General features: G+C 51.5%; 1 pseudogene; it reads right to left on the bottom strand.

Moving 5' to 3' along the window:
• Positions 1 to 1022: 1022 nt before the first annotated feature.
• On the bottom strand, positions 1023 to 1369 carry LOC132488778 (large ribosomal subunit protein P1-like; annotated as a pseudogene).
• Positions 1370 to 6821: the final 5452 nt, after the last annotated feature.

Raw genomic sequence — 6821 nt, 5'->3', positions numbered from 1 at the left:
AGTGAGGCAGCGAAATGAGGGAACTTGGAAGGGGTGGTTCTAGCCGAGTGGTGGGGTGGGTCTCACCCACGAGGTGGTTGTATAAGAGTGTGCGTTACAAGCTAGCTCTGTGATGTACAGAGCCTTCGGAAGGTCAGTCAGTGACCACATCCATAAAGGGGTACCAATAACTCCTGCCTTGGGGGCTGTTTGAGGGTTAACTGAGAATTGATGAAGACCACAAAGGACTCCATAAACACAGGCTGCTGTCATTGGGATTTTTGCAGAGGGAATGGGAGCTGAAGTAGATGCAATTAGCTGGGAGAGGTTTGGTGGTGCTGGGAAGGAGAGATGGACGTCTGTAGTGCTCAAGTCCTGGCAGAAGACCTCAAAGGTGGGGCTGCAGAGGGATGATGGGGACAGTGGATGCTGGCCTGGCCCCACCAGTGGCCCATATCTAGAGGCCACGGTTAGATAAAGCTGTAGGAGAAGTGGTGGAATCTCTGGAAAGTGAAGCTTCCCTTACAGTGAAGAGGTTGAAGACATAGAAGAGCAAGCTTGGGACTTGTAGGACCGGAAGCGTGGGGGACAGAGCCTGGAACTCCCTTCCACCAGAGTCTGGGGGAAACGGAGAGGTCCCAAAGACACAGTGGGAGGAGTCAGCATTTGGCCAGGACGGGTGAGGGCCTCTGGCCAAGCAGGCCTGTCCGAGGGTTGGGTTCCTATAGAGACTCCACGCTTCCTGTGAGAAATGGGATCTTTAGGCTTTCTCAAGAGCAAACCTTACATTTTTTTTCAACTCTGATAGCAGCCTGGCCTGAGAGCGCTTGGGTATAGGGGTGCCCTCCCCTCCCACCTAGGATTGGACTACACTTTCAAGAAGGCAGGTTGGGGGTTATTTTCTGTATTGGTGATGATGAATGCCCTTTACAAACCCATGGGATAAAGGCACAGCTGAAATGACAGAAAGGAGGAGGTACAGGTAAATACTTACTCATTTATTATTTTAAGAGTTCAGCTATTGAACATGTTACAAAAGAGGTTCAGTCGAAAAGCCCAAAGCCCATGTCATCATCAGACTCCTCAGACTCTTCTGTCTTCGCTGCCACTGTCTTCTCAGCTGGGGCAGCAGTGGTGGAGGCGGCAGGACCTCCTGCTGGTGCCGCCCCAGCTGACAGGCAGGCCCACCAGCCCCTTCCTTTCAGATGAGGCACCCGATGTTGACATTGGCCAGAGCCTTTGCAAACAATCCTGGCCAGAAAAGGTCAGCATTTACACCAGCTGTTTAATGAGGGCATTGATCCTCCGTGACCATCACCTCATAGTTGTGCAGGATGAGGGCCGAGTAGATGCAGGTGAGCTCCGAGATGGAGGCCATGGTACAAGCGAATGCGAGGAGGGCGTGGTGCTAGTCGCTGGATGAAGTGAGGGGTTCACCCCAGTGCGACACAAGCTTCCTCGGAGAGACTGAGCACCTTAGCGGCAGCTGAGGAGAGGGAGCCAGGTGAATTTTTCAAAGACTGGGATCCATTGACTCCCCAGGCTCAGGTGATATTCAAAATATTTACCAACAGGCCTGTCTCAGGCACTGACAAGTGGAGGTACCAGATGGGCGCTTGGGGATGTTACTGGGTCCATGATGCTTCTGCCACCAGGCCCTACCTCTCCTGTGGTAACAGGAGAACCCAGGAGGTTGCCACACCTGCAGCTGCTGCAGTTCGCTCCTCTGCTGGCCTGGGTGGGGCCCTGTTGATGGCAACTGTGGCTTGGTGAGTCAGTGTGCCTCTTCCTGCTGGGGCCCTGAGGTGGGAGGGGCAAGGAGCCTCCTCGTACCCCACCCCTAGACCCTTACAAGCTGGAAATGAAACTGAAGGCCAAGAGACACAAGCCCAGGGCACGCCCACTGCAGAAGATCACCACCTTTGCCCTGGGCAGCCTGGCACTGAAGCTTTCCTCCAGCCTCCCAGTTCTGAGTCCTTGGCACTGGGTGCCCTTCCCTTGACCCCTCTCCAAGCCTCCGAGTGGCTCCCCAGCTGGCCGCGGGCCACATGAATCTTATTCTGGCTGGCAGGCCTGAGGTCGCTGCATGCCAAAGATGGCAATATGCACAGCCTGGAAGGTAATCCTTTCTTGCTAGGAAAGTGCTTATCTAACTGAGGCAAGCTAGGATTTGAACTGCTAATTGCTAAGCCAGCTTTTCTGGAACTTCTTTTGTGTGTCTGGGAGGTACAGCTGGTCCACGAGGAGGTGGCTCCCATTCAGATGCTGGACTGTGCACTCGGGGGTGTTTTCTGCTGAAATTCCCTCACGTTTTTTGCTGAGTTTCCCAGCCTCTACCTGCCTCTTCTCCACCATCTGGGGCCTACCTGGGCCCTATGAAGTGCCAACCAACCCATCAGCTGTTTATTGTGCACGATGATGTTACAAGATTGGAAGGAAATCCCTGGGTCCAAGGTCTGTGCCAAACAGGCACGTGATACGGTGACGCTGCCTGGCATTGTACTGTGCCTGGCACAGGTTGGTGGCCCGCAGCGGGCCATCCTTTCAGGCCTCTCCCTGAGCCACATGCTCAGGGTTACAACCCTTTCCTATCAGGTCACCCACTCCCAGCTCCAGCCCAGACCTGATGAGCTGCTCTTGGCTCCTGTGGCCCCAGAAAGGCCTCGGACTCCAGGCTGTGCCAGACCCTGGCCCTGGCCATCCCCTCTGCCTGTCTTCAGGTCTTTCTTACTCGCTCACTTCAGGAGAGTCTCTGCACAAATGTCGCTGTCAGAGGACTTCCTTGCCCTTTCCTATTTCTCATGGCATTTATCACCTGACGTGATAGTGTTTGTAATGTCAAACTCTGTTCTTTTCACTAGTTTTTGCTGTTTTGCTGTGCCTAGCACAGTACCTGACCCACTTTAGCTGTCGGTTAAATAAGTGATTGTTTATGAATGAATGAATGAATGAACACTTCTGCTGTTCCCCTGTCAACATGCATGGAGCTCCACACCTACTCCAGGCTTGAGGGCAGGAAGCTCTGTGGGGTGGGAGTCATGGGGCCTGGCTTCTCAATTCACTGTGTGAGCCTGAGTGAGTCATTTAGCTGCCTACTTGCAGTTGTAGGAATAGTGTATGAGAACGCACTTATCATAGAGACATAAAGCCCTGAATGGGATATAAACTTGGTTTGAATCCCGGCTCCACCACCTGCTAGCTGTGTGGCCTTGGGCAACATACCTAACCTCTCTGTGCTTCCGTTTCCTCATCTGTGAAATGGGAGTAAAACAGCTTCCTTGAATCAGTCAAGGTTCTTGGTTGCAAACAGTAATACCAACCCAGAAGCTTACTAAAGGACTATAGGGAAGCTCTCACAGGCTCTACGGAAAGGTGGAAAGCCCAAAACAAAGCTGTCCAGGACACAAGGAAAAATATTCTCTGAAGCACGCCACCAGCACTGCCAACACTGGACCCCAGGGCCACGGACCCTGCTGGCCTTCCCTGAATAGACCAACTCCCAGGCAGTGCCTCTGATTTGTAAAACTCAGGTCCAGGGGCCAGGGCAGCAAGTAGAGGAGGCTGGCCCCAGCATCACACAGTGAGGAGCTTGCCAAGCAGGGAAGAGACGCCTGTCCACCACATCACATGCAGAGGGTTGTCCTGAGGATTAGAGTTAATCCAGAACCTCGAACACAGCTAGTGGGAAACCTGGTGGAATCCGTTGGAGTTAGTACATGCTTATCCTATGACTCAGTGATGTCAAACTAGTGTGCGTGTCTGGAAGACGGGGACAAAAATGTTAACAGCAGCACTATGTGTAATCGCCAAAAACTGGGAACAGCCAGATGCCCATCAAGAATGGAATACACATGGGCTTCCCTGGTGGCGCAGTGGTTGAGAGTCCGCCTGCCGATGCAGGGGACACGGGTTCGTGCCCCGATCCGGGAAGATCCCACATGCCGCGGAGCGTCTGGGCCCGTGAGCCATGGCCGCTGAGCCTGTGCGTCCAGAGCCTGTGCTCCGCAACGGGAGAGGCCACAACAGTGAGGGGCCCGCGTAAAAGCAAAAAAAAAAAAAAAAAAGAATGGAATACATGAATAAATAAGTACCCTGGACTACTACACAGCCACAAGAAAGAGCAAACCACAACTACATGTAACAACGTGGAAAAATCTAACAAACACAACGCCAGGCATAAGCCAGGCAGAAAACCACGTAGGTTGTATGGTTTCATTTATTTGCACTTCAAACACAGGCAAAGTGAATGCATGATTTTAGAAGCTGGGATAGTGGGTGTCCTCCTAGAACGAAAGAGAAGAAGGGGCAGGAGTGGGGCTCCTTGTGCTGAGAAAGCTCACTTTCTTGATCTGGGTGCTGGTTTCACAGTGTGTTCACTTTGTGAACCTTCATTGAGTTCTTCATTTATGATTCTGTATTTTTCTCTAGGCTTGTTATACTTCAATTAAAAAATCACATACGGAGCTTCCCTGGTGGCGCAGTAGTTGAGAGTCCGCCTGCCAGTGCAGGGGACATGGGTTCGTGCCCCGGTCCGGGAAGATCCCACATGCCGCGGAGCGGCTGGACTCATGAGCCATGGCCACTGAGCCTCTGCGTCCGGAGCCCGTGCTCCGCAACGGGAGAGGCCACAATGGTGAGAGGCCTGCGAACCGCAAAAAAAAAAAAAAAAATCACATACGGGTTTAAGAAAAAAAGAAAGAAAAATAATTTGTCTCTGGGAAGCACTGGGGATAGTGCCCATGGGATGAGATGAATAAATCTTAGGTCGTTGTTACCATAGTCCTTGTCCCTGGTTGGTCTCTCTCCCACCCCACACACCCTATCCTCACACACTGTCCTCCCAGGCTGGAAGAGACCCCTGTGTTCTCAACCCTCAAATGCATTCAGTAGGCAGAGTTGGTGCTACAAGCACAGGGGTTCTGAGCTCATTTGTGAGTGGTGGGGAAGACCTCTTGGCTCAGCACAACCCATTCACTCCTCAAGGAATTAGCCACTTCCTGCAGAGGCTGGGAGGCCAGAGAGAGTGAAAACTGGGCAAACAAAGGGACTGCAAGTAGCTGAGGACAGGAGTGGAGAGAGATCAGGGAGGTGATGGAGAGCTGGGGCCTCGGAGGCAGGGAATGTGTTGGAGCCCATCCTGAGGACAGTAGGAAGCCAGGGTAGGAGTGGTCTGTGTGTGCCTGTGTTGGGCATGGGGGAGGTGTATGTGTCCAGTTTTGCTCTGGCTTTAGTGAGGAGAATGGATGAAAAGGGAGAAAAAAAACATTCCAGGAGTCCAATTTGGAAGCCTTTGGTGGTGACCAGGTCAGGGTGAGACCATGGAGGTGGAGAGAATTGGAGGATTCATGGGGCATTCTAGGATTAGAACTGATAGGACTTGGGGATTGTCATCCAGCGTGGAGGGAAGCATGGGGATGGGCGAGGCAGGCGATGACCAGGGGCTTGAGTAGCCCCACAGATGATAGGTCTTGCTCTATCTGGCACCCCAGAGGAGCTGGATTTGGGGTGAGTGTAAGTTAGATTTGGGGAGCAGAGTCAGAAGAGACTGAGACAGTGGGCAATGCCTGTGGAGGGTGGGCTTGTGGGAGGGAAGGGAAGCCGTGTGCATAGAGAACCCCTGGCTTACAGGGACACTGCCGAATTTAGGCAGCCAGCTCAGAGGAGAGGCCCAGATTAGGAGAGTGTGGGCCATGGAACCAGGGTTTCTGGGGCTCAGTGAGAAGGAGGGGAAGGGCTGACAGGGGGATGGGATGGGTGCACAGAGTGAGCCAGGGCCAAGGATGACAGAGATGTGGGGCCTGGTGGGCTTAGCTAGTCTCTATAAATTTCCAAATCAATGAGGTGGACACTGGTGAATGGGAGGACCCTGACCCTTGAGAAGGAGAGCACCCAGCCCAGGGTGGTGGTGCATCAGGGGACATCAGGCTAGATCACGTGTGTGGAGACTCTACATGATCTCCAACTAGAACAATATCAACGATAATAGTGAAAGTGGCTCTGGTAGACATTATTACTGTTCAAAATATCTATTGCCTCTCCCTGGGGGAGCATGCCACTTCCCATACCTTTGACATCAGGCTTGGCTACCTGACTTGCTTTGGTCAATAGCCTGAGCATAAGTGAGGTGTGCCACTTCTAAAAAGAAACTTCTGGAGTCATGGTGCTGCCACGTTCATTCTTATCCCTGCCAGGAGACCTGCAGTGTCCCAGATAAGGGCTGCTCCTTCAACCTGGGTCTTGGAGTGGAGCTGACTTACTGCAGAGCTGCAACCAACCCATGATGGACATGTAATGTGAGTCAGAAATAGACCTTGTTGTAAGATGCTAAAATCTGGGGGCTGTTTGTTGCTGCAGGATAACATAGCCTCAGCTGACTGATACAGCAGCCCGTGGATTTGGAGTGTATACTCTGCACCAGGCACAAATGATTCCATTTGTATAAAGTTCTAGAAAACATAAACTTATCTATAGTGACAAAAAGCAGATCAGTGGCTGCCTGGGAACCAGGTGGGAAAGAGGGGGGCAAGAGGGAGGGATTACAAAGGGCATGAGAAAACTTTTGAGGTGACAGATATGTTCATTATCTTAAGTGTGGAGATGGTTACATGACTGTATATACATGTCAGATCTTACAGACTTTAAATATGTACAGTTTATTGTATGTCAAGTATACCTCAATAAACTGTTTTTATAGAAAAGTCAACTCTGTTGGACTAGAATTCTAATAAAATTCTTATCCTTATTTTACAGATGAGGAAAATGAACCTCTTTGGGATTAAATTACATGCTGAGGGTCACTCAGTTCTTAAAGGCTGGATCCAAAATCTGAACCAGGTGTGCCT

This window comes from Mesoplodon densirostris, chromosome 4 (assembly GCF_025265405.1).
Source record: "Mesoplodon densirostris isolate mMesDen1 chromosome 4, mMesDen1 primary haplotype, whole genome shotgun sequence".
Lineage (NCBI taxonomy): Eukaryota > Metazoa > Chordata > Mammalia > Artiodactyla > Ziphiidae > Mesoplodon > Mesoplodon densirostris.
The sequence above is the reverse complement of the archived record's forward strand: the minus strand, read 5'-3'. Positions and strand labels throughout refer to the sequence as shown.